Source organism: Thermobia domestica, chromosome 1, assembly GCF_964235325.1.
Source record: "Thermobia domestica chromosome 1, izTheDome1.hap1.1, whole genome shotgun sequence".
Classification (NCBI taxonomy): Eukaryota; Metazoa; Arthropoda; class Insecta; order Zygentoma; family Lepismatidae; genus Thermobia; species Thermobia domestica.
The window spans coordinates 316,221,880-316,247,743 of NC_137454.1; the positions used below are offsets into that span (position 1 = coordinate 316,221,880).

At 37.3% G+C, this 25,864-nt stretch overlaps 1 long non-coding RNA gene across 1 annotated transcript; it reads left to right on the forward strand.

Moving 5' to 3' along the window:
- On the forward strand, nucleotides 1-25,550 carry LOC145667877 (uncharacterized). Its single transcript, XR_014127921.1, has 3 exons — nucleotides 1-157; nucleotides 14,703-14,865; nucleotides 24,675-25,550. It is a non-coding gene; the product is annotated as an uncharacterized LOC145667877 (long non-coding RNA).
- The last annotated feature ends 314 nt before the right edge of the window (nucleotides 25,551-25,864 follow it).

A 25,864-nucleotide genomic window follows, 5' to 3' on the forward strand; every position in this document is an offset into this window, starting at 1 on the left:
TGTCGTTGCAGGATGTCTGATATCTAACAGTCTTCCGTACATTACGTGCGTCAGCTATAAGTTACATACGGCCATCTGTATGTGAGATCCTGACCGCCTACATACAGTCTTTTCGTTCGTGTGGAAAGTACGTTTATTGGGAACACTTATACGGAAAGTACGTTCAAATATACTTTTTCAGTTATACGTTTAGTGTACGTTAAGTCCAACAACTACAGGATTTAGACATGTAACAAACGTTTTTACGTACGCCACATACAGTTTTTCTCAGTGTGCTAGTAAAATAAGTGAAAGCTAGTAATAAGTAGTTAAGCAAGTTAATGAGGCACATTCTGTGAATCAGTTAACTTTTAAAACAGTGGGCTAAGACACGTACATACTGCCGTAAATTACGTGGTTGGAAACCCAGACAAAGAAAGCCAATATTTTGTCTTTTTCGGTGGATATTTTTCCTTTATTGCAGTCATTCCTATTAAATAGATATTGAAATTAATTTGATAAGTAAGATAATGTAGAGGCGAGAATGTTTAAAATTAATGAAGTTTTCGAAGAAATGAGAAATCCAATTGTTCGAATTTATGTAAGACCAGCAACAAAATGTAACCGATTTCGTAAATATATTGGTACCAGATTTATATTATAGTTACCACAGTTGTTATGTAAAAATGTTCTTGATACTTCGTGTGTCTATCTGTGAACAGTGGGACAATCTCTTACGTATCAGACTTTTCATCAACAGTGAATTTCGTGCCTTTTGCTCTTCATATTTTCTGAATTTGCCCTTCGGGGGTTCGTCCCCCACACCCTCACCTTTGCTCGTCCTACTTCCTCACACCTCTTAAGCTTACAATTCCCGAATTTCAAGTTTCTTTTCCTATTTCAACTATCTAAAAGATAAGATTTTGTATTCCAGGAAAACGCCTATTTAAATAACATGGTGATTTCTTCATCTTCCTTTAGACTCCTTAAAAATTAAAAATATTCAATTTTAGCAATTTTCGTGTAGGTTAGTCCAGGGAGGATACAATCGTGCCAAATTTCATCATTCTAACCCTGCCGGAAGTGCCTAAACATTTCGGGGTTTAGAAGACGTCCAATATAAATAACATGGAAAAGGTTTTTCTGTTGCCCATAAAACCACTCTAAATTTGGATATTTTCATTTTTACTGACTTACTTAGGTAATACTACCGAAAACGTTGAAGCATACCAAATTTCACGTTTGTATTCCAATTTCAAGTACCTAAAATATGAGATTATGTGTCCAAAAAAAGGCATATTTAAATAGCATGGGGAATTTCTTCATCTCCCCTTTAGACTCCCTAAAAATTAAAAATATTCACTTTTGGCAAGTTTTCTGTCGGTTACTTCCGAAAAGCTACAATCACGTCAAATTTAATCATTGTAGCCCTACAAGAAGTGCCGTATAATTTTGGGGTGTAAAAGGTGTCCCATATAAATACGTACCATGGGAAAGATTTTACAGTTCCCCACAAAACCACTCTAAAGTTGAAATTGTTTATTTTTACTGATTTACTTAGGTAATACTAATGAAAACGTACAAGCATACCGAATTTCAATTTTTTATTCCAATTCCAAGTTCCTAAAACATGAGATTATATGTCCAAAAAAAGACCCTTTTAAATAACATGCGAAAATTCTTCATCCCCCTTCATCATTTCAACTTTCCACGTCAACCGGAAGCATCCCTTTAATTTATGCCAGTTCATGTAGGTTTATATACAGTTAGGATATGTTGGTGGCAAATATTATTAAGTTTACAAGCTATTTGAAAGGTGTATATCATTGGAAGGAAAACCCGAGGCAGTATGAAACTGCGCAACATGCGCGTCATGTAATGAACTCCGTAATTTCGCAATGTGAAAAAGTAGAGAACAACTAGGTATATTGAAACACCAGCTATGTCTAGTGATGTAGCAGCGAGGATTCGGCATCAAGGGTTTTGGGCCCTGTTGATACTCTTCGTATTTAGGCAATGAAAAATGAGATGTTAGCGATCGTGATTTTGTAGTTCGGGAATTGGAATCTCGTTTGGACATAACGCTCTGACAGATATTTGATAGAATAAATCCTCCCCGCTGTTCTAGTGGCTAGCATGTGCGCCTTTCTTGTACAGGTCTTGGGTTCGATTCCCGGTGGGAGAGCCCTTGGGAACTAATGTTGTATGTGACACATTATGACTCCTTTAAAAATGTACAATTTTAAATTTAAATCCAGCAATATGCCACAATTGAGAATTCCAATATACGATATTGACATGGTGAACTACAAAAAGAAGTGAAATATGAACAAAAACACCAGAGGTGCAAAAAGTGCAGCCAAGTTCGGCAGCCTCAAAAAGTGTTGAGATGAGGATGGATGAGCCAAGTTCCTTGGCCACTGCATCTGAAAGGAACACTGGAACTTGGCGCGAGGTGTCAAGGAAAATGATGTTAAGGAACCTTCGGGATAGTGGTGGTGGGCGTGGTGGGTTTGGGACCACCATCAACCTTAGGAATATCAACTTTGCTAATGAGCTAAGGCACATATACAGAATACTGCAGTAAGATTGGTGGTTCGAAACCCAGACAAGGAAAACTTATATTCCTCCACGAAGTGTCAAAGTAAATGATGTTAACGAGCCTTAGGAATGGTGTTTGTGAGCGTGGTGGATTTGGGAGTCACCACTAGCCTTAGGACTGAAATGTCCCGGCCGTGAAACTAGGAACAGACATCTTAATGTATTCGAATATGTTAGACACCTCGCGCCAAGTTTCAGTGTTCCTTCCAGATGCAGTGGCCAAGGAACTTGGCTCATCCATCCTCATCTCAACACTTTTTGAGGCTGACGAACTTGGCTGCACTTTTTGCATCTCTGGTGTTTTTGTTCATATGGATTGTTCTTTAATTTCTGATTCAATTTGATTTTGGATAAAATTTCAATGTCTTTAATTTGACAGAAGTTTGCCTATGTTACCTTTCCCTAGAAAATACATTCGAAAGACGGGAAGTTATGCTATCATCTATTCGTTAATAAAGCTTCTTTAAGCTCACCGTAACTTAGTGTTACCTTAAAGTGCAAGAACTTAATTAGTGGCAATTTGTTTCTTTCTCTTTTAAAAGTTTATCGTCCTACGATTACATACCGAGACTAAGAAAGACTGTGATAATGAGATAACAGTGAAATGAAAGTGTGGGAAACGGAAGAACTCCGAGAAAAAGGGTGTTTGTCCACGACAAAGCCCACTTGGCGGCAGTGATAGGAGATCCAGCAAGAGAAGATTTCTGACAGCTCGCAGTGACACTGCCACTACTCACGCGTCAAGGTTTTTCTTCGTGGCACTAGTAGGTTCTGCATTGCCCCAAAGCATGCAGTAAGAAACGTCAGAGACCACCTCTTGTTGGTCCTGCTATAGGATAGAAATAGGGACCGCATCCACAGTTAAGCGCTCTGCTACTGAACCATTGCAGCGCCGATGGCCACTTCGTGAATGATGCCTCCATATGAAAATTTAAAAACGTACGTTTCTTTTCATGATTTTTAAATGATGCACTCAGATAGCATATCTTCCTATTTAAAATTTTCGGGTGATCCTACATAGACCTTCCATTCGACGCGTTCTCAAAAATTTTTCTACAGCACTTATTGTTTCATTACTTTATCACCAACCGTTTGTATTATATATATATATATATATATATATATATATATATATATATATATACATACATACATACATACATACATACAAGCAAGCGGTTTTAGGATTCGTGAATAAAAGGGATGACAAAGCAGCGTTCTCTGTTCCCTATATTTATACAGAACGAAATATTACACAGTTTCACATTTATATATTACAACACCTTTAGTAAATGACGTGATGAATGTACAATTTACTGTGAAAGCAAAGTAAGTACAATAGTAAACATGTACTCTATATTTGTTCACATTGAATTGCAATAATTTTAAATTTTCTTGACTTTCCGTTGATAATAAACTTTGTTCATGAATATTTCTTCTAGTAGTTTCATATGTAATATATGTATTCTTATACGATTTTCTTTTAAAAAATATCTTTAATAATATAATATAGTTAACAAGATTTTTTTTAAAAAATTGGAGTTTGTGTATACAGCACTAGTAAAAAGGGTCTTCTAACTGTTAATGACTCTATATTGTTTATTTCTTTTGCATTTGTTATAATGAAACGTAAGACTATACTTAACGTATGATTAAGTATTACCCCAAATCATTGATTTCTGTCCTCTTTTCCAAAATATCGCCATCCATCTTACACTCTAAGTGGCAGAAATCAACCTTGTCTTGTGGCGCCGGTGTCGTAAGGTTTATCTAAATTTTCCTCCATTTGTACTGAAATGTTGTGCAAGTTAAAGATACCAAGGTTAATAGTTAAGTTTAGAAAAGAAGCCTATGGAAGGTGTACGATTTGAATCTATCAATGCAATCCGAAGTACGGACATTTGCGCACAATTTTGTGCACACGTTAACATTTCGGCTTATGTTATGCCTTCATGTTCTCTCGGCGTCCGTGAAACAACGCAGAATGGCTGTATTATTGCCCTCCCCCTTGTGACCGCCACTGTAAATTCATATACATGTATCGAATTTCGTGCTAGTGCGTTAAGGGGCACAAAAATAAACTTAGCCCCTGCATCAGTCACATTGAATTTCTACAAGTCAATGACACTTTCTGAATCACCCCACCAAGTAATAACGTTTTATCAATTTATGTTCAGCGATTTAAAAAGTAAAATTAAAGATCGAACAGGAATTATTTTTTAAATCTCCTCCCCGACTCTAGTGATAATTAAAAGAAAACAAAGTAAGGATTACCGCACTAATCCTTCTTGCTCCAATTCCTTAAACTAAATTATGTATGCTGCCATTTTCTTGTGGAAATACGAACAAGATTATAAAACATTTTGAACAAATCTCCGCTGGAGGAGAACTAACTCACTCCCGAAAGTAAATTTTTATCAGATATTACTTCTGCCATATTATATATATAATGTGTGTGTGTGTGTGTGTGTGTGTGTAGTTACTGATGAAATATTTGTTTCTAAAACAACATCAAATCGCATGAGTTGTATTTGAGAAAATTATATATCAAGGTGCCCCGTAACTTTTCCGCCATGTCAGGAAGTAAACTTTGGGCATCTCTAGAAACATCAGTGGTTCAGAAGAACATACAAAGCAATACGCCAATGTACAGAAGAACTCTTTCACTGGTATATATTCATTCTAGGCCGTTTTTAGTCTCATGACAGGTGGTCTTCAGATCTGAAATATTAAATATTTGTGAGTTCTTGCTGTTTGAGTTTCAACTGAGATACACAGTTTGTGAAGCAGCAAGAAGTATCTATGCGGTGAAGTACGACATGGCAAAGGTGTGAGTCACAAATTCAAAGTGAGTGTTATGACTTACCGGAAAAAGACCGCACAGAAAGATACCCCATCTTCAACATGGAGACTATAAGCCAAGCTGTGGAGGCAAATCAGAGAACCACCATTCGTATCTTGTATACCGAGATAGGTACCACAAAATCAAATATACAAAAGGATACTCACTACCATTGGCAAGGTGTACAGACGATGTCGAATTGTCTCCAACGATTTCATTCCTGAGCAAGAACAACGAAGGATAAAAGTGTACGGTTGAACAATCCCGTGGATCAGCGTTTCATTAAATAAACTGTGACGTCAGACGAAAAATTGGTTTACTATCGGACTCCAGACACCAGTAATTAATGGTTGGACCCAGAGCAGGACTCAGCACCCGTGGTGAAACTGGAGTTGTTTGAACACAAGTCATGCTTAATGTATAGTGGAATTTTGAAGATCTCGTGCACTGAAAACTGGTTCCTTATGGTCGTGCTGTGAACGCTGAAATGAACTGTGAGCAAATTGAATTCAAGTCTCAAGTTGCAGTACAAAAATGCCCATATTTAATCAACCTCATTTAATCAATGTTTATCTGTTGGTGCAGCAGGGCAATAGGCCTTGTGTTACCCAAGAATAATTCAGTAGCTTTGAAGTATTGAACTGGTACCCACATCCATTGTACAATTCTAACTTAGCACCTTTAGATTACCACCTGTTCTGTGCAACGGGGCACTTTCTTCGTGGTAAAATATTCGTCAATGAGGATGTGCGGCGTGGGGTGAAAATGTTTTTCGACTCGAAGTCCAAGGAATGGTACACACAGGGTAATCGCAATTTGGCAGAAATATGGGTATCCGTTATAGAGCACAATGGTTTGTATTTTGCAGATTAAAGTGTCCTCTACACCGTTCCCTTACGTAACAACCTGGTATATTATATAAAGTCACTCGTAAGAGTAAACTACCTCTTGTGGGTACTTTCATCGAACTGATTTGCATAACATTATAAGATTATTAATTAAATGTTCACTTATAAAATATGAACAAAATTATCTGAGTCGTTGACATTTGTCTGAAAAGTTCATTCCCAAGAGTTAACTAGCTACTATGGATATTTTCTTCAGAAGCGACTTATTTTGGGTTGTGTTGTTATTAATGAAACTTTTGTTGATGAAATATGAACAAAATAGCCTAAGTAGTTTGTGAGAAAATTATCAGAAATAAACTCACCTTAAAGGATAAACTACCCCTTGTAGATTTTTTTTCAGTTATACCATATTATCAAGGTATTAATGAAATATTTTTGCAATATGAACAACGTTGCCTGAATCATTTTTGAGAAGAAAAAAATCATTAAAAAAAAACCAATAACCGAGAATTAACTACCCCTCATCGAGTTTTCCTTCAAAAATGACATACTATAGTGTAAGATTGTTAATGAAATAATGATGCACTGGCCAGATAAAATATTATGACCACCCGCTACTTTTTAAACGAAGTCGCTGGGCTGACGTAAGAGGTACGGTACGGAAAACAGCACCTCTCGATAGATTGTGGTAGGGATCTTAGTTGATCAGTTAGAGTGATGCTTGTGCGTACAGATAAGGGAAAGGTAGAAATACGATGCATCGCTAAAATATAACGGGAATGGCAACCCTGTCACTTGTATACGTGGAGCAGTTGGAAGCGCATTCACGCAGATAACCTTGAATCTTCGAAACGAGAATGATATACTTGAGTTCCCAATCTGTCAGAAGGTTAATCCATCAGCAGTAATTGAAAAGGATATGCAATTGTGTTGCCGAAAGAATGGCAAATGTGAAAAGTGAGCAGCGCACTAACTTGAAATTCCTCGTGACATTAGAAAAATCACCGATTGAGTGTGTGAAACTGTTGCAGGGTGTATATGATGATAATATAACGTTACGTACGGGAGGAAATTTCGTATGGAAACGTGTAGAGAGACCGGGAGGATGTACGTCGATAGGGATCACCCTTAATTTGTAAGTTGGTGATAAACTGTACTTTTGGCACCAGTCCCTTTTTTTTAGCCAGACCTCATATATCAGAGTTTAATAGGGACCAGATTGTGATGGCCAGATGGCTCGAAAACTAGTATCTCCGAAACAGCACGATTTGTCGGGTGGTCGCTTGCTGGCTGATCAGTTCCTTCCAAAGGTGGGAAACGGACGGTGAAACCAAGACTAAACCACAAGACACGGGGCTGCCACTCTCATTAAAAATGTCGGACGTTATGGACTATCGTTTTGGTAAACAGGATAGGTGCGCAAACCTGAACTCCTTCGTGGCTAAGCGATTAGCGTACGCGTCTTTTTCGTGGGAGATCCGAGTTCGATTCCCGGAGGAACTCATGTGGTTCAGATTCCATGTTAATTAGTAGATCCACGTCTCATACAGCTTCGCTGCTGAAAGCGACGCTAAACTGAAAATGAGCTGAACTGAAGGGTGCCACCCGTGGCACAATTAACAACGAACTTTAACATTGGAAACAGTACATCTGAGCGCACAGTTTACGTACACTGTTAGATATGGGCATCCGCAGCCGTTATACCAATGTTAACTGCAAGGTATTATCGATTACAGTTGAGATGGGCACATGCCCACAGTCATTGGACCGCACAACAATTGCACCATATTGCATGGTACGATGAATAATGGACATACTGCGTTCATGAATCAATGGTGAGATCACAATTAGTGGTGGGCACAAAAACCAGTTTTTCAGTTTTTAAAAAAACGAAACCGGGTTTTGGAAATTTTCAAAAATCCTATTTTTCACCGAAACCGGTTATCGATTTTCTCCAAAACCGGTTATCGATTTTTCGCCGAAACCGGTTTCGGTTTTCTTCAAAACCGGTTCCGTTTTTTTAATTTGTTCTACTTCCGACCAGAATAGTTTTGTTGTTCTCCGGAAACCGATTCAGTTTCCACAGAAATAATTTTATGCGTTTTCCAAAAGTTTTCACCGAAACTAGTTTTGGTGAAAACCGAACCGGTTTTGGAGAAAAACCGATGTCGGTTTTCTAGAAACCGGTTTCCGGTTTTTATAAAACCGGTTTTGCCCATCCTTAATCAGAATCCGTTGTCTTCCAAGGGAACAGCTGCTCGAGGCATGCACAGTAGGTTGACGACGGGGCGGCCGGTGGTGGCTTTATTATGATTTGGGGAAAACTTCATATGGTCGGCCATGAGCCCAGTATCGCATGTTGAGGGCAGCATGACTGTTCCTATCTATAGAAAGATCATTGTTGATCAGTTATTGCGTACATCCATTCATGTCGACCACGTTTCGAGTTATCAAGGTACAAGGTCTGTATGATAAGTAATGAGACTCGCCGCGCCGCGGCGCGCGTGTCGCTGGAGCGGGTTTGTCGGTGATGGAGGATGTAGGGGGGGGGGTCCGAGCAAAGCAACGCACCGCGCGTCAGTTGGCTCCGAGCCTTAGTGGAGCGCGGACAAGCCTTGGACAAAGCCCTTGTGAACATTCTTGTCACGGCGGAAAATCAACAAACATGGAGGGTTCCATCGAACAGCGTTATGCGATCAAATTTTGCGTTCGCCTGGGGAAAACGGCTACTCAGACGCTTTCTCTCATCACGGAGGCCTACAAAGAGGAAGCCCTATCCAAAGCCCAGGTGTTTCGTTGGCACAGTGCGTTCCGGAACGGCCGGGAAAGCGTTGAGGATCTGGAGAGGGCTGGACGCCCGACAACAGTGACTACGGACGAAACTGTGGCAAAAGTGAGGGATCTCCTGAACTCAGACCGTCGATTATCGTTGAGATTGATTGCTGATGAACTCGATATGAACCACACAACAGTGCACAAGATTGTGACGGAACAATTGGGAATGAGAAAAATCTGTGCGAAACTGGTGCCGCGAGTGTTGACTGACGAACAAAAGCAACGACGTGTTGATTGTTGTCAGGAACTGTTGAACCTCATGAACAGTGACCCTAACTTTGAAGATGACGTCATAACAGGTGACGAGTCGTGGGTGTTCCAGTACGACCCTGAAACGAAACGTCAAAGCGCGGAGTGGCACACTCCTGCGTCCCCGCGCCCCAAGAAGGCCAGAATGTCGAAGTCAAAGGTGAAAACAATGTTGATTGTTTTTTTTGACAATGTGGGGGTGGTCCACAAGGAGTTTGTACCCCAAGGACAAGCCGTCAACGCCGCCTTCTACAAACAAGTCCTTGAGAGACTGCACAGGAGCGTCAAGCGGAAAAGACCGGCGATCGCTAGCCGGTGGAAGTTGCATCACGACAATGCCCCTGCCCACACCGCCTTCTTAGTGACCTCCTTTTTGACCCGGATTGGGGTGGAAGTCCTTCCACAACCACCCTACAGCCCAGATGTGAGCCCGGCCGACTTCTTCCTCTTCCCGAAGCTGAAGCCACGCTTGAAAGGAACCCGTTTTGCAGACGTCACAGCCATCCAAGCAGCCGTGACCACATTTCTAAAGGACATGCCGGCTGCTGACTTCCAGGGGGCGTTTGCAGCGTGGAAACATCGATTGCAGAAGTGCATCGACGCAAGAGGAGAGTACTTCGAAAGCTTTTAAGTCCCTGTACAGATCAGATCAATAAAACAATGTTTCCAGACCTGGTCTCATTACTTATCATACAAACCCTGTATTCGAGCTATCGTGGTCGAACTGTATAAAGAAAATTGTAAGAGCTATTTTTGAAAAAAAAAAAAAAATCGCATTTATTTGCAGCATTCAGTAAACTATTAATTTTGCGGTAGGAAGAAAATTCTGATCTCTTCCCCCGGGAGAACTCTTTAGGTCAAAATGTGAAACGAGTGAACATAAATCGGGACAAACGAACGGGATAACATTTTCTTTTTTAATGTATGGGCCATGAAACGCGTAAATCCACTGAAATCGAGAATTCGATTTTTTTTTCACAATTACCATATTTTCCCCTCTCTTCTGTCGTCGCTTGAAACTGAAAACTGGCCACGACAACAAAAAGTCGAAAATGATAATCAGTATATAAAAAAAATGATCTTATACAAATTAGTTTTTAGGGCGATTCTCTGGCAAGTGGTCCATTGTCAGTAAATTTTCAAAATTAATTTGAAACTATGATGTTTATGTTTTCCTATTAAGAAATAGTGTAACTATATACTAAGATATTTAAAATCTTTTTATGAAATATATTTACAAGATTTTGACCACACAAACTTTATCCGTTCTACATCATGCTCAATGCTGTTCACATATCCCAATTTTCAAATAATTTTCAAACTCAATTCTAAATCTATAGTTATATGAATAATAGTAAAAAATATGAAGTGTGCCTTTGGCAAAAATTTGCCTATTTTGTTTTAATTAATATTTTATTCTGGTAGGCAAAAAACGTAGTTTTCTCATGTCATGTTTTGCTGTCCCGTGCGTAACGGAAAACATGTATTTTTCGTGTTTTCTTTGTAATTGTAGAAGATAAAGGATTGAAACTTTTGCTCCAAAGTAGAATTATTATTAGCCTGTTAGTGGTACTTATTAAATTTGTTTATCATCCTTCTTATGTATTTCATAAGGTATAGAAATGTTGTCCCGTGCGTAACGTGACGCACGGGACATTTACAGATTTATCCAAGGAAGTTAATAAAATTAAGTTATTAAGATTTCAATACGTGTTTATTGTTATTAAGGTTAAGCAATGAAGAATAAACTTTTATATTAACTCAAAGAAACATGAATTTGCCGTAAGAAACTAAACCAAACATAACTAAACATAACTACCCAAAATGTCTACGTTAAGTTACATAGAGACATTTACCACGAGGCTTAAAAAGAAATTATCATGATAAATCACACTTTTTTCTTTTCATTAGAAACGTGGGTATCAAAGTTGGTTTCACAATCTTGTAGAGGGCAAATGGATTCGCTTCAAAACTCTTTAGCTCTTTGCAATAAACGGCTACTGGTTCTGGGACCTTATAGTATATTATTTCATTCTTTATCAGCAAATTAGATGCTTGAAGTATATTTAAAACTTGATCAAATGAGACACAAGATCTGTTCTTTTCATCGAAACAAAAATTTGCACAACTGTTATCCTTGCATTTCAGATTTGTTACTCTAATGTCCCCATCTTCTACATCACTTTCAGACACATACCGATATTTAATCCTATATCTGGAAGAACCACAATCAAATTTCACTAGGGAAAATCCACCTGCTCTAATATTGTCCATTCTGAGCTCGACAGTTGGTGGGTTGGAATATACAATGCAGAATGAGTTTCGCAAAAGGAATGTGAGAGGAAAAGAGTTAATCTTATAACTTGTCTATAATGCTGCATTCTCACTTTATTTTTCAGTCTCACCTTCTTATGTTTAAGTCTTAATTTTCTAGCCCTTTCAGCTTCGCTCATTGCTTTTGTTGATCGATTCAGTTCACCACTGACAATATTACTTGGAACAGAGTTACTTGCTTGTGAATCCATATTACTTACTTACTTATAATAAAAAAAAATAAAAAAAAAAACCCTCAAGCAAATCTTCACTGTGAAGTAAAAAAGAATCATACCAAATAACCAAAACCCAACTATTTCACTTCAATTCACTTTCCCGTATTTCAGTTGACAATGGAAGCGTTCAAAAGAATGAATGTTAGGTAGCACAGAGGATCGAGCAGCTTAACAGTTGTACAACATTATGTGGTTTGAACGCCGTCAATCAGCGCTCAGACAAATACTCTAAAGACATGGTAATAACACTAAGAGAGTTGCCTAGCAAAGTTCGAATTTGATACTTTGGAATGTAATTTAATGCATTTAAATTAAATTATGGATGCAAATTTTTTGTGCTTGTTAATGTCCTATTGTTAATCTTAAAATATCAATCTTTTTAGTAAGGATATTGCATACTAACAGTCTTAGAACAGCCAAACAATTGCATGGTTACTTTTCTGTCCCGTGCGTAACGTCCCGTGCGTAACGGTGAGTCGAAAAAGAAAACATAGTGTAAAGCTAATTAAATTCTATTTTCCAATTTAAAAAATATAATGCACAGTAAGGAGAATGAATGTAGAACATAAGTAATGGCATATAAAATGAAAATGCTGCCATAAATCGCAGAGAATGTCCAATGAAATTGAGGTTGTCAAATGAGCTTTTTGTCTGAGTCCCGTGCGTAACGCTTAATTTTGGCTTATAACTCAAAATTGCAATTGTTTTGTGTGTTTCATTTTATTTAACTATGCACTAATAATTTTCCCCCTAATTTTGACATACTTTTTATTTTATTTGCAAATACATTTTTGTTTAAAAAAGCAGTTTTTGTGTACGAATGTCCCGTGCGTAACGCTGAGAATCGCCCTTTATATGATGATACAGCCTACAAATAGTCTTTTATAAAATCAATTACAGTTTCAAATTTGAGGCACATTTTTTTTAATTATTTTATTTGTAATTACTTACTACAATAACATCTGAGTTTGGGGTACGTGTGTTTTCCCATATTCTGTTTAACGTAATAGTGGAGTTTTATTCTATTGTAGAATTTTAGTATTTGACGAATGCGTAAGCGCACATACCGTACATTCACTATTGTGAAAAGCAAAGAATATGGAAACGAATGACAGTCAGGACGTTTTACAAGGCAGAATGATGTAGCAGAAGCACAAAACATGACAAGGTACTTTGTTACAACACACCAAAAGGAACAAAAGAAACATATATGTGTGTGTATATATGCAGAATGACTTAGTAGAAACAGGTACAGGCAGTTCCAGCTTCTAGTTGAATTCTGCACTCACCATATAAGCTACTGTGCATAATATACAACAATACGCACGAAACACACACGTGCGTAAACTTCACTTTCACTTCGTGTTTTTTTTTTTATTAGTTATATTATACATGTTGGAGAGATATGCGTATGTTTTTTAGTGAAGGTCCATGTTGCTTTAAGGGTCAAACATTTATTTTGTGTCACTTTCACAACAGGAGGGGGAAAGGACTTGTTCTGATGTCTCCAAAATAAAATGCAGCTGATTTTTTTTTTTTTTTTTTTTTTTTTTACATGTCTTGCTCAGAAAATCTAATCTACATCTGAAGTAACACCTAATATAAATTAGAAAAAACTTGGTGTTATTTCTTGTGTCTTTTGACAACTGATTTTTCTATTCAAAATAGGGAATATAAGTTCTAAAAATTTACTTTTGAGGTTAGGATCTGGTGGTTAGAGCGTTGGACTCACGTCCATGCAGTACCGTGTTCGATTCCCGGCCGGTACTTCCCAATCTTCGGTGTCCACAGAGCGTCGTGAAGCAAACTGGGGAGTCACGTGACAGCCATTACGTCTAGAAAGCTCCTGATACGCTTGCTCGGCGCAGCACGTGACCATGTGTTCATCACTCGACTAGACTTAGTTCATTCAGTTGCTAACAGATGGCTAAAAAAAAATACTAACTACTAAAAGCGCTATAAATATTTTCTCTTATTTCTACACGGACAGTAGTTTCAAATACAACTCCAATACTTGTAGTGTAGTGTGATTCAGTGCGTTATTTGGAACTTGGGATTGAATGACACTGCTTCAATAGGAAATAAACTATAGTACTAGAGGTTATCAATCACAGTTTAATTATAGTATAGTTTGTACGTGGTTATATGAAGCAAGAGCTACAATATTACTGAAAATGGATCTTGACTCACTATTCAAATTATACGTAAGGCTTGATATGCCCATTGAGGACTGAATTCACGAACGCAAAGCACGAGTGTTCGTCATTCGGCTGTGAATGAGTAGGAAACCTACAGTAATTCTCTAGTCAAGAATGAAATGAGAAAACGAAAAAACGAGAAACGACAGGATGCAAATGAATCATAATTATACACGTTCAATTTCACACTATGTATTTCGAGACAAGATCGCGACAAGCACCTACTAATCAAGATGAGACAGAGATGGCGATGTTAGACTCTAGACGAGACAGAGAACGCATGGTCTCGTCAGTATCTCTAATGAAACCGAAAATTGTGGATTTTCAACATTTCTGAGTTGTATAGGAGGATAAAGGTCAAGATGATAGTTATTCTTGGGGTGCTCAATTCATCAAGTTTTTTTTTTTCGCTGTCTCCAATGTTTTTTTTTTTTTTTTCCCCTCTGGTAGCTGTCGACATGGACATAGCCGTCGACAAGTTCTCACCCCGACTCCGTTCCGCACATGAAATCACTCATTGCATTTGAAAATTTGATCTTTTGTAAATTTAAGTGCCAGCTAGAATCATCGTAGCACTAACATTTTTTTTTTTCCTTTACAGATCATTGATTGAACCATGGTCCAGTCAAATGTTGAATTCATCAAGGAGGAGTTTCGAGGTATCATATAGTTTTTTCTGCAACAGGAGCCACCAAAGGAAATCCATGGTTGCTTGCTACACGGATATTCCACTGTGAACACGATGTGCTCGAACTTTAAGTGAGGTAACTTTAACCGTAGACGATGACCTGATTTTGAATAACAAACGAGTTTTACTTCAAGCAATAGCTGAGACCTTGCATATACCCCCCCCCCAAAAAAAAAACAAGTTCTTGTAAATAATCCATTATCAGGCTTTCCGCGAAATGTCTGTCCAAACATTTGAACGCCGGCGAGAAATGCTAATGTACTATGTCTTCTCAGTTGATTATATGGTATTTTGCGAATTCCAAAGACGATGTTTTGAATCTGCTTCTTACCTAGGATCAAAGTTGATTCCACTACTTTGATTCCGAGACCAAATAGCAGTCACACATGTGGCGTCACTCAGGATTTTCAAGGCCAAAGTAGTTCAAAGTACAGAGGTCTGGAGGCAAGGTGCTTGCTTCGATATTCTGGGATAAAGATGTTTTGTTATCAGACTACCTTCCAAAAGGTACTTACCATAACATCAGCGTATTATTACAGATGCCATTAAATAAAACACCGGGGAAGGTTAAGAGATGTATTGTTTCTGCAGGACAATGCTCTCGTCACAAGGTTCGAAGAACAACTTTTTGAAGGACCTAGCGTTTCAGTACATTGACCACCCATCTCACTTGCTGGACTTTGCGCCCTGTGCTAATCTCTTCCCTAGACCCCCCCCCCAAAAAAAATTGAAAGGATATAAATTTAGCATTGATAACGAAGTTATAGAAGCTGCAGAACAGGATGTTCCATTTTTTGATGGGTTAGAGAAGTTGAAGCAACAACGTGCCAAGTCTATTGATCTTCGGGAGAATACGTAGTGGCGGATCTAGAAAGTAAAAACTGGGAGGGGTAGCAGCAATAACCCTGACTGTGAAGGTATATCATAAGTTTATCATAAACTTTCAAAAATATATAAATAATAGGTTCAATTATTTTTGTCACTCGAAAAACTGGGGGGCCTAGCCCCCCTGGCCCCGGGCTAGATCCGGCACTGAGAATACGTTGAATAGTCCGAAGCTTTTGTGCTTGTAGCTAAAGTATTTCTGGGCCAGGCCGACAACTTTCCAGCTCCCCTAATTATATCAGATTAAAATATGAATGTATAGTACTGTCTACAGATTTCAGGATTGACATGCAAATTCTTCTCTCTCATTTTGGGAACTAGATACTCTTATCCTAGGCAATAATAATTTTCTGACGGGGTGGTAAAGCTCGAAGTCATGTAAGGATAATATTCCCGGTTATCCTTTGAAAGAAACAGCGTATCAAGCAGTTCGATTTTACTAGTTTTTCAGTACTTGTCCACAACTATTGACACCTCTATAGGATGCTCAAAAGTATGATTTTTAAATGTAATTTTTTTATACGTCATGTTACACTTTCGTGTAGCTGAACACCTACGAATAGTCCCGAGTAACTGATGGGGACAAAAGTAAAGGAATGTTTGATATATTCAACATCCAAGAAGTTTGGAAGATACCTAAAAATAAATAATGAACTTAAGCCTACGAAGCTAGACGTAACACCGATGTCAGCTGATGATCTGACTACAAATCATTCACCGAAGTAGTTACAATCCTTCGTAGGCTGAGCAATCATGGACTTCAATGCAACGTCTAATATTGCCTACACTTAAAACATTGTCAACTTTAGACATTCAACGAAACAGGTTTTAGGCACTCTTGGTTCTACAAAAAGTTGGCCTAAGTGAGCAAGCGATCAACTTACCAAGTTGGCCAACTCAACAGATTGTAATGCGTCGTCCAATTCAACTGGTTTGTTTTAAACCATTTTAAAATAAACAAACAAGTAGGGTAGAGTAGGGCCCATTCATATTCAGGTAGCGCGTGGTCCCGGGTTCGTATTCCACTTTCAGCATTACAACCCGTCTCATATAGTATCGATGCTGATAAGGAAGATTAAACTCCAACTGATACAGTATGAAATACAGTCAAGCACTTCATGTGTGCCTTCTCGCAAAGTTGATTACCGTATTTATTTTGATCGGATACAACATGGAATCTTATAAATATGGTTACATGTTATTACTCTGCAAGTTGATAACTTCCCTCTGTGTGCTTTTTCTGTACAACCAATAGCAGGGATTGTGACGTCATAATTCGCTGCTCCCATTCTGATTCAATCATGTAAGAAACAACATTAAGCAGTAGTCAAATATGAAGTTGAAAGCTACAGTGGTGACAAGCAAACGAGATGGTTGATCGCGCTATGGATGGTTTCGCAGATATGTTACTCGTCGATCCATGACTACAATACTTATGTAGACAGGAAAGCAGTTGAATATGTAATAACTCGTCACCTTTTCCAGATAATTACGTGGAATATATGATCTATTATTGTATATTTAACTTTTTCCTTCTCTGTGGAATTAGGTTTCTTTCTTTATGTCTGAAAAAGTGAGATTTTGAGATACGACCTTTCGTCAAATTGTTGACAAACTATACTGCAAACACTTGCTGTATTTAGTTTCCCCTACCTCTATTCCTCACCTCTTTTGTTCCACCTAACCGTTCGATCTTCAAACTGTAATCTTACTTAAACATCGGCCAGTTGGAAACGGCACGCCATGAGAGTGTGAAAGTAAGATAGGTTTCACTGTAATGTGTGTATGAGTATTATCTTATAGTGAATAAATTTACACCTCTTGATTTGATAGATTGCAATTTAGCGTTGTTCTTCAGACTACACCTTACAGTGAGTTCGAACCATTATTAGGATAATTACCTGACGCAAGTACTCCCACTAGACATTGAGCCAATGACAACGCACACAGAAACCTCATGCATTAGCGAACGAAGGGACACAACTGTGTAAATATCTTGCCGGATGGTTACCTCGTGTTCCTTTAGTGGATGTGGCCCTGAACGTAGGTGCCCGAACTCATGATGTCGGCGCTTGCAAGCTTATGTGTCACTCACGGTCACTCGTGAGGTTGAGTTAGCATAAGTTCTATACTCACTATGTTCACTTTTTTCTAACTCATGGTGTGAAGATGTTGTAGGCGTTGAGTCTGACTAGTGTCAGCATGAGATTCTGAGAGGTAAGGTCAAAGTGAGCACCTGTCGTCTTAAGATCCACCCCCATGTGACACAGAGTTTTTGGTACTGACACACTTTAATGAAATACTGGTTGCTGCTTGAATTAGAAAGTATCAAACTCTTGTCTAAAAAACCTGAAATAACTACGTATTATGAAATCTTATATGATGACCAACGTCATCAAACTAAGTGGCCAGTCATAACCCTTATGTGGGTCGAAACTCCAGAGAATTCATTACAGACACCTAGGTTTATCTAGACGGCAATACACTACATAAAATTGGTGGCAACATTCTTAGGAGTTAATTCCATAGTTGTTTAAAATATCTATCTTTGCATTTGTTATATTAAGAACAGTTTTGTCCCTCAACAGCATTATCTCCTAATCAGCACACCAAACTCATTTACTTCTTGTCTCTTTGTAAAGAAGTTAGAAATGATATACTTCATTAATCTCTCACCACGCTCAATAATTAAGATAATTTCTTTCTCTCCAGAATTCACGATTATTTTACTGGTAATTGCCTTCCTTCCTCAATCTTCTAACATGATAATTCCTCCCCTTCCTGGCAATTACGACTTCTCCTTCTACGTCAATGAATATGAATCTAAATTGAGTGCATTGCCGACAAAGCAATGGAACGACTGGGTATTGAGATGTAATTCTCGAAAGCACATCTTTCATCTTGCGGGAGCAGAGAATTCAAAATAACGTAAGGGAATTAAATCCCTAATGTTTGTTAACGATCAGTTTCTGTGTGGATTCCAAATGTTTCGTGGTGGTAATTTAACGGCGTAATATCTTGAATACCTTAGTTAAATGCCACCTCAATGACTGCTAAAACCGTCTGATTGTAACCATAAATGGGATTTTAAAGACGAATATATGCGCTCACTACATTAATTTCAACGAAAGATTATATATATCCATGATTATATTTATTATTATAGAAAGTAAACAGGGAAAATGGAATTGAACATCACAATTCATTACATTTCAATATGAAAATGATATTCGTGGATGGCAGTATTAAAGAAATGAAGTCTTATTAAAGTAGGCAAAAGGGGTTGTCATCTGACTTCATACGTCACTAATGTAAATAAACATGGAAGAAATGTTATAGACACCATCCAAGTGAGGTTTCATGTAGAACTTACTTTTAATATTTGTACGGACGTAAATCTTGCATATTATATACGGTACTTGTTCCACCCGAGCCTTTGATCCGCTGTACACTATTGTAAAAAAAATTAATTACACAAGATTTTAACCAAGTTCATTTATTTTTAAAATTTACGTTTGCCGACCAAACACCAGAAACTATATACCATTTTATGCAATTATTCGAGATTTTCGTTGTAGAAGCAGTAGCAAAGGTAATGACATCTATTAGCATTAGGCAGGTAAGCAAGAGTGCATCTAACGACATCTATTAGTCCAACTCTTTAGTATTAGGATTAAATGTAAAGTACAGATAACTTTGCCATTATTTATTAGGATTTATTACATATGCATCATTTAGATCGTTATTCATAAAAGTATTCTAGCAGCAGAGAAAGTTTGCATTAAGCTGGACACAAGCTTGACTTGCAATTCTGACAAAGTTGCATCCTGCTGGTGGCACGGAAAGAATACGGATTCCGGTAACCAACATGCAAGCAATTTTGCAGTAAACTTTCCGTTCAAGCTTGAAGCATGCGTGGCAAACCAATGTTAAATCATATGAAAGTGCGTCATGACCTGTGCATCTTGCATGTCAAGTCAAATGAATTATTTGGCTTACAGAATAAGACAAACAAGCTTGTGGCAAATGTAATCCATATCATCTTTGCCTTACAGAAAGCTTGCATGAAGCAAAATAAAAGTCACTCTGGCTTCCAAAAGAAAAGTGCTGCAAGGTTGTAGTTTCCTTGAAATACGCAGAAATGACCTTCACTTCTATCCTAGAAGATAAATGCCAGATTGCAGCGGATCGTTTGAAGATACTACGTGTATTTATAAGTGGACTAAACATGTTTAGACATATTGAGTGTACTGCACAAAAATTTCACTTCTAATGTATGTTTAAAGAATACAAGTCAATCTGAAAATGGATATTTTATTAGAGAGCACATTATATAGACCTATATGTATAAGCAGTCGTGCTCAATATGGAATCCTTAATATTACGTTTTACACCAAGTGAACTGAAATTCCCTCTAGGGGAAATCTGAAATCAGTGTGTGTGAGTTACACTAGCATCAGAAATTTGGAACACGGGACACTATACTTCAATTTCTTCTTCACAATGTTATAAATTTAATTGGTAACAAAGTTATGATGTTTCGAATTAGTTTCAATTAGTTAATATGCTCCTGTATGTAAGACAGTATTGTTAAGACTTTCTTTTCAGCGCTGAGGCTATATGAAACGTGGAATTACAGTTCACGATGAAATCCGAATCATTGTAATGCGTTCAATGCTCTTCCATTAGAAATCGAACTAGGGATCCCATGCACAAGAGGTGTAACCACAAGCTCAGTGAGGAGAGCATACGAGACCGTTAATCACTATTAGTTTGTATAATGAAACAAATTAGACAAGTGGTTCCCAACCCTGTTTATCTTGCGCCTCCCTTCGTAAGCTCTGCATACTTCACGCTCCCCCATCATGAAGCCTGTATACTTCACGCCCCTCTCCGTACCGCTCATTGGCCACACATGTATTTTTTATCGTCTATTCTACGATTTCAGATACAGTATTATATTCTCAAATTTAAACAATAATAATAAAAAAAAAAATATTCAACAACTTGTAATTATTTCAATCAGACTTTTGTATACCACTGTTAATGCATTTATTTATTGTTTCATCAATTTTGTCCTTAACAAAAATATAGCACTTAGTTATTTTTTTTGCTTGTAATTTAACGCCTCTCTCTTACAACATTCATAATATACGAAAAAAAAATGAAATGAAATCTTTGAGTTTTTACGTCCCACGATTATGTCGACTAGACTAAAGGACATGGTGATTATGAGAAATAAATCGAATGAAGAAAGTGGGAGGAAACTGGAGAACTCCGAAAAAACCACAAAGTTCACTTGGCGCGAGCTGGGATCGAACCGAGGGCATCATGCACCAAAGGTGAACGCTCTGCCTCTGAGCTACAGCGGCCCCTTCGTAATTCAGTTTATTTCTTTCAATGGCTTGCGCCCCGCAGGTTGGGGACCACTGAGCTAGACAAAAGAACTCTAAAGAAACAACGTAGTTTTTTTCATGGCTTTTGTTGACTAACAATAAAAACAATCTTCACACCCAGAAGAAGCCCATGTTTTTATATCTTACAGAAAAAACAAAAAACTCATTATCTTGTTTACAATGTCTGGATTTAGGATTCAAGTATGTTACCGGGCGTCGCTCTGGAGATAAATACAATGTACAAAACGGAAAACAGACTCAACGAATGCCTGGATAGATAAAGAACACAATGTGTTTGTTCCACTTAGACTTACATTCGGTATAATCAACATTCAACAGCAACAATTGCTTATGATATAGCCCACGTGTTCATTTCCGTAGTTTCGTCCGAAAGCTATATTCAAGACAAAGAAGAGAACCAATCTTAAAGTGTACAAAGGCGGAAAAAGGACTTCTTAAATAGAACTAACGAACTCTATTTCTGGACTGCTGTAATCTGAAATAATTGCTTGTTTCAATGACACCCACAACAGCCAACATAACATGGTCTAGTTACATGCTAGCCTCTGTTACCACCCAAATCCTTTATTACCTGTTACCAAATCCTGTTACCACGATTTTTTTTCTGTATTGCTCCTCTGAATTTCATCTTTATGTCACAGAAGTTGTCCACATTTTTTTAGTTTTCAAAAAATTCGACTATAAAAATGTTTCAAAATAATTTGATAATGGCGGAACTATGAAACTATATTTTACTCCGTATTTTTTGACTATTCTTTGCATCTAACAGGAAAGTTTGTTTTGAAATACTAAAACGAAATTTGTGAAAATTAGGACCACTCGCTTTCAATAACTAATTGCTGTACTAGAAGGAGACAAATACTGGTAGCACTTTCTTCACCTCTATTCTCCCTACTACAGCTTTAGTCACTTCCCGAATCAATAACGGCAATTTCTTGATCATTCTCCTACGGCCAAGGTGATAAAGCGCTCACAGCTAGTGATTGGGGTCTTTGATTCGATCCCAGATCGTACTAAAAGAGCTATGTGGTGGACAAACAGAATGTGCGTGGATTTTCTCAGAGCCCTACGATTTCCTCCGACTTTTCATTCCACTATTTCGTTCATTATCATTATCACAGTTTCCCTTCGCCTTGGAATATAAACGTGGGACATTGATAGTTTTAACAATCGCTTAATGTTGAAAGATCTGGTATCCCAACGTCTTTCAACATTTGTCTTCCTGTCGTCCTAAAAACATATAATTTTTTTGTTCGATTGAAAAGAGACCTACCACGACTATATATATACGACTATTGGAGTCACTCTTGCTAGCTGTTGTAGAAAAAAAAAATGGAGAATGAAAACCACCATAAATTCCTCTATAAGTCTGCCCAGATTAAGATATCGAAGTGCAAATTACAGGAAACTGCAGATGTCGGGAATGTTCCGACACAATAGTAAACAAAGAAATTTACAGGGTTGGCTCATGGCCGACATAAAAGCGCAAAGGGTTAATACCGGAAGGAAAGTATATATTAAATGTAACAGTGTAAAATTGTTGGTATATTATTATTATTATGTCACATGCAATAAAAAGGGAAATGAAGTACATGAATACCTTCCCCAATGTGATTAGTTCGTTTCAAGGAATGTCTGCGCTATGTAAAATCGCGTTGTCTGAGAAGTTTAGGATAGTGAACAAGTTTTAAGATGAAAAGAAATATTTACTAAGTAAATAATACAGAAAAGTCATTTTAAACATACAGAAATTGTAAATAAATAAATATGTACGGATTTATTTCTTCAATTGTAGATGGAAAATGAGAATATTTTTACGTTCCACTTTATGCCCTATAAAATAAAGGAAATTAATTATGAATGACTATGAAAGCAATGGATGGAATGATAATGTAGGAAGAATCTAGAACCTCCGAGAAAACTCATGGACACGATGTTCACCACAAACTCTCAAGGTCTAGGACCGAACTGGATACCACTCGCACTAGAAATGAGCGCTCTACCACTGAGCCATCATGCCTTCATTCTTCAGTTGTAGTTAACATCGTCGTATCGCAAGACAATATTCGACTATTTACAGTATTTCCATCTATGCATGCATATGTATTACAAAGTTACTGCCGTTATTTGATTATATTTATAAACTAAATTGGCAGACATATTGGCAATTCATACACATATGTAACAATAAATATGAAAGAAGAAGTATTTGATCTGTTAGGCTATTATCGGATTTCAAACTCCATTTCGGAGATACGATAAAAACTACTGAAGTTTGCAACACTATTTAAAATTATGTAATTGCAAGAACTTATAGTTACAATTACCAAAGACTATTGCTACAATGCTATACGCGAACCAAATTTCTGAAAAGGAAAATTCTACAAATATATCATTTCAAGCAATATGGCAAATGTCGAGCAATATTTTTCGTATCTCTTGAACGACTTGAGGTATCATATTGCTGAAAGAAAAAAAGTATTATGACCTTTACTTCTATTGAAAACTATGAGATTGGATGTTGTGTAAGCAATTCCTCGTAATCTTTGTATCTATTTGTTCGAGTTTTGATTTGATTTTAGCGTCCTTTTCAGCAGCGATGCTATATGAGACGTGGGTGAACCTGCAACTTAAAACGTGGGTTCTGAACCTCATGAGCTCCCACCGGGAGTCTCCAACGCCGAAGGCGCGTATGCTAACCGTCTATTTATTCTAAATACGTCATATCATGTTCATAGTCTTCGACGATAAGGTACTTTCAATGTACACTCATGTCCAAAATTATTGTCGCATGTCTATAAATGTTTTTTTCTAGGAATATAAGTTGATAACGAATTCGTCTAGTATTTCTTATAATGTTAGTATGTGTAGAATCGGCAAAGACATGTATGTAGCAAATTTCATGTCAAAACAGCAGTAAATAATAACAAAACGAAAATAAAATTTTCTTGTCCATTTAGCAACATTTTATTTTACTCATTATATTTTACTCATTATAGTTTTCGTATTTATAATTCTTTTCCTATGAAATTTACCACAAATAAACATTTCCCGATTATACACAGTTCCAGTATTAAAAGTACCCTTGAAAAATCATTATCAAATTATATTCTTAAAAGAAAACAGTTATAGATATGGGATAATCATTTTGGACGAGTGTACATTGCCTCATCCATCTCACTTATGTTATTACTGTTGTAGAGGCCACCCAAATTTTGGATGTTTGTTATACTGTGGCGCCCTTAGTTTGTAATACTCCAAAATAAATGCAGCATTGCAAGTTTTCGTTTAGTATGTGGATTTGAAACGTAAGAATTTGACGTAATAACATAAAAAACAAAAGCGTGGTGGCTTGGCAACATTGTTAATCTGGTAACTTTGCAGAGTACGTCACATAATGTCCCCTTGTCGATGTTTGCATTGTACAAAGTTTCTGAGTTTTTAATCTATTAGTTTAGAAGTTACTTGTGGTATTTATAAATAAATGGTTCACCCTTCACTATATACAAACACATTTGGATACTTTATTCATTATGTATTCTGTATTCAGTTTTCTTCTAAAGAACGTTTTTTTTCTTTTCAGTTCTAGTATGAGAGAATGCACAACTATTTTGCTCGCTGGAGAACTTTGTAACAATTCACAACCAACGACTCTTGTGGGTGTATTTTACATGAAATGCATCCAGCATGTAAACCACAAAAACCTGTTGCTCTTTTTGTACCCAACCAACATACTCGTATGAGTGAAAGATACTGTCGACCAAAAACATTGGAAACATGGCAAAGTAAAGGATAGGGAGAGGAAAATGCATCGCAGAATACAGTCTTTTCCACTTACACCTGCAGATAAAACATTTCCGCAGACATTGTCTACCACGAACTCGAGAAACAAACCTTCTTTGAAACGACGACACAAAGAAGAAGGTAGGAAGACCTGCATCAAGCGTGGAGAACGCTTAAACCTAAACCCAAAACCACGCATATCAGCATTCCCCATTAAGGTTAATGAGCCTCTTCCACAGGAATGAGAAAGTTTCACTGACATTTTCGTTGCTATTCTGCCTCCTTTTCCCTCTTACCACAAAAAGTAGGAGTTTGTTGGAAGAAATACTTTTACATTACATTCAAAAAGCACAGAAATAGTATTGGTCATTAAAATGACAAGAGAATAAAAGTGCTCGCAAACATTTTGTAATTATGCATGAATCTATACACTCCAATAAGTTTCACTGAGATGTTTGTAATTTATTAAACAGGATTTGATATTCAACCCGTGTTCATTTTTATTAGTCTGAAGTTTCAAATGCACTGACTGTGTTATCTTCAGAGTTGTACTAATCTGGAGAATTGCACAATTATTTTGATATAATTTCAACTTGTTACGTTGTTATAATCTTATATTTCAATACTTAACCAAAAATTGTTACAATTTACAGTTCAAATCAAATTTATAATATTAAAGTTTTATAATCAAACTATTACTATGGGTTCATTCTTTTTACTTTTTTTATAATAAAATATTTGAAATTTCACAATTTCAAATCTTCCTCTCCATTCAATGTGCACTTTGGTGCGAGCGGTCCCGGGTTCGATTCCCGGGGGGGACACTCGGTCGAAAAAGTGTAAAAGCTTCTCAGGTCAACCATCCTGAGAGGTTTTCCTGGGTTTCCCTTCATTCACACTAGACAAATACTGGATAACATAGGTCTCAGGCCATTTCCTTCCTTTCCTTTCATCGGATAGTACGCTCGCAGAGGGAAGCCATCCCTCATA